Source organism: Myotis brandtii, unplaced genomic scaffold, assembly GCF_000412655.1.
Source record: "Myotis brandtii unplaced genomic scaffold, ASM41265v1 scaffold199, whole genome shotgun sequence".
In the NCBI taxonomy this organism is placed as follows: Eukaryota; Metazoa; Chordata; class Mammalia; order Chiroptera; family Vespertilionidae; genus Myotis; species Myotis brandtii.
Genome location: NW_005357414.1, coordinates 2809739 through 2813661, shown reverse-complemented (window position 1 = coordinate 2813661; position 3923 = coordinate 2809739).

The window sequence follows — 3923 nt, the reverse complement described above, 5'->3', positions numbered from 1 at the left end:
GAGAGGACCCAAATAAACAAAATCAGAAATGAAAGAGGTGAAATAACAACCGATCCCACAGAAATACAAATGATTATGAAAAAAATACTATGAACACCTCTATTCCAACAAAATGGACAACCTAGATGAAATGGGCATATTCTTAGAAAAATACAAGCTCCCAAAACTCAACCAAGGAGAATCAAAAAACCTCAATAGGCCAATAACTACCAAAGGAATTGAAATAGCAATAAAAAATCTTCCAGCAAACAAAAGTCCTGGTCCGGCCGGCTTTACAGGGGAGTTCTACCAAGCATTCAAAGAAGAACTAAAACCTATCCTCCTCAGACTATTCCAAAAAATTCAAGAGGAAGGCACACTTCCAAGCTCTTTCTATGAAGCCAGCATTACCCTAATACCAAAACCAGATAAAGACACCACAAAAAAAGAGAACTACAGGCCAATATCCTTGATAAACATAGATGCTAAAATCCTCAACAAAATTCTAGCAAATCAGATTCAGCATTACATTAGAAAGATCATACATCATGACCAAGTGGGATTTATTCTGGGGATGCAAGTATGGTACAATATCTGCAAATCAATAAATGTGATACATCACATAAACAAACTGAGAGACAAAAATCACAGTCACATCAATTGATTCAGAAAAAGCATTTGACAAAATCCAACACCCTTTCTTGATAAAAACTCTCACCAAAGTGGGAATAGAGGGATCATACCTCAACATAATAAAAGCCCTATACGACAAACCTACAACTAACATCATGCTAAATGTGCAAAAACTAAACTCATTTCTCCTAAGAATAGGAACAAGTCAAGGATGTCCACTTTCACCACTCCTGTTCGACATAGTATTAAAAGTACTAGCCATAGCGATCAGACAACAAGAAGAAATAAAAAGCACCCAAATTGGAAAAGAAGTAAAACTGTCCTTATTCACAGATGACATGATACTATACATAGAAAGCCTCAAAGACTCCATCAAAAAACTACTAGACCTAATAAATGATTTTGGCAATGTAGCAGGATACAAAATTAACACCCAGAAATCTATGGTCTTTTTATACACCAATAATGAACTCACAGAAAGAGAAATGACAAAACCAATCCCATTTACCACTGCACCAAAAAAATTAAGATACCTAGGAAGAAACTTAACCAAGGATGTAAAAGACCTGTACTCAGAAAACTACAGGATGTTGAATAAAGAGATAGAGGAAGACATAAACAAATGGAAGAACATACCATGTTCATGGATTGGAAGAATCAACATCATTAAAATGTCCATACTACCTAAAGCGATCTATAGATTCAATGCAATACCTATTAAAATACCAATGGAATATTTCAAAGATCTAGAACAAACTCTCCAAAAACTCATCTGGAATAAAAAAAGACCCCGAATAGCCACAGCTATCCTGAGAAAAAAGAACAAAGTTGGAGGGATCACAATACCAGGCATCAAACTATATTACCAAGCCACTGTTCTCAAAACCGCCTGGCACTGGCCAAGAACAGACATATAGACCAATGGAACAGAATAGAGGACCCAGAAATTGACCCAAGCCATTATACTCAATTAATATTTGACAAAAGAGGCAAGAGAATACAATGGAGTTAAAACAGCCTCTTTAATAAATGGTACTGGGAAATTTTGTCAGATACATGCAAAAAATGAAACTAGATCACCAACTTACACCATAAACATAAACAAACTCAAAATGGCTAAAGTACTTGAATATAAGATGGGAAACCATAAAAATCCTACAAGACTCCATAGGCAGAAAAATTGCAGACATATGTTGTAGCAATATTTTTACAGACACAGATCCTAAGGCAGTGATGGTGAACCTTTTGAGCTCGGCGTGTCAGCATGCATGGCTGGAACTGGAGAGCATTATGCTAAGTGAAATAAGCCAGGCAGTGAAAGAAAAATACCACATGATCTCACTCATTTATGGATAATAAAGAACATTATAACCTGATGAACAAAAAGATAGAATCACAAGCAGGAAAGCATCGAACAGACTGTCAAATTACTGCGGGAAGCCTGGGAAGTGTTAGGCGGGGGTAAGAGATCAACCAAAGGACTTGTATGCATGCATATAAGCATAAACAATGGACACAAGACACTGGGAGGGGGGGTGATTGCATGTGCCAGGGGGTAGGGGAGGCCAGGGGAATGTCAATGGGGGGAAAAAGGAGACATTTGTACTACTATTTGTAATACTTTAAACAATAAAAAAACAAGCATTCATTCTATTTCTAACATTTGCATTTCTCTACTAAATATATTGGATAATATGAAGATGCTACTTACATAGGGGCAGTGTATTCCATAACATAGTCCTGAAAATTTTCTTAAAGCTATCCCAGAGTTCAGAGTGTGCACCAGAGATGCCACAGAAGTCAGACATTCATAACGTAAGCTGAGGGTCCCCAGTGCCTTGAACTTCAGCTCTAGGTAATATAACATGAGGTATAAACTCTGACAATTAGTTTTTTGAACATGAAATCTTAGATTTAAAGAACTCTTAGAGATTACCTAGACTAGCCTCCAATTCAATGTAGGAATCTTCACTACAATACCTCTTACAGGTAGTTATGTAGTCTCAACTTCAATATCCCTAGTGATAGTAAGCTAACTACCTCAACAAGCAGCATGTTATGTGTTTATAGCACTTTTACATAAAATTGGATGTTGTGTGTGTTTTTATATATGTAATTTATATGTTTATGTTTTTTTTTCACAAAATATTTAGCTAAATTCATATTACTAGAGCAACAGGCAATGTGGCATATTATGGTTGTTGAACCAGTTGGTTTTACCAATGGTATCCATAAAAGATGAGGATATACATATAGTCTCAACCCTAAAAAGAGGAGAAAATCTTAGGGGCTTCTCTGCTAACTTTCAGCAAGTGTACTTCTTACTAGAAGTAAGCACTGGTTGTATGGCTACCAAAAGCCATCTAGCTGCCATGCTTTCAGAGTATATGAATGTTATACAAAACATCTTTCTGGACTCTATATTATAAAGGAAGATGAAAAGCATCTACAACAATTGAGACAATGTTATCAAAAGAAAACAAAGACTTTTTTAATTCTAATAACATAGAGAGAAGACAAGCTAAGGCAAGACTGCCAGCCTTTTTTTTTTATCAACTATGGATTTGTATCTAGTGATCCTAAAATAAAGTCCTGCTCATGTCAAATTTTAGTTGAAAGCATCACAGATGAGGAAAAGAAGGAGAAATTTAAAAACTCTGACCATTGAGGTACATAGCATATCCAACAGAGGTAAGGCCTATTACCCTGGGGATCAGGCTTGCTTTTTTAAAACAGCAGCAACATTTTGAGATAAAGATGTCATGGCTAAAGTTATCAAAGACAGAGTCATGGGGGGCAGTGGGAGAAATGTTCACAGAAAAGGAAGAAAAAATGTGGAATTACTGTCCCACTGTAATTAAATAGATATAGATATAAATATATAAAGCAGATAGTAGTAGATATGTGACTCTAATCACAACAGAGTGAACCAGACCACCTTAAAAGGTATAAATTACATGAAGGATCCCAGAGCGCTATTTGGAAGTAAGGGAATGTACTACAGACTTTCAGGGAAGCTAACTCTGTTACTAGGATTATCCTGTTGAAGATATTGAGGAAGTAAATCAAATATGGTCAACCTGAAAGTGTGCCATCTTTCAGGAGCACTAATCCAGGATGTGCCAAAGACCTGTAAAGACTTTAAAAAGCTCTTGATTACTATCCATTCTTGTTGGTTCTTATGATGCCATCAAAAATTAGGGAGATATCTTTAAAGATTATGAAATTTGGGGCAGTAAATCAAAGAATCTGGGAACCTAGGAACACAAAGTGTTTATTCTGGGGGGGGGGGGGTGTTGTTTTTTTTTTTT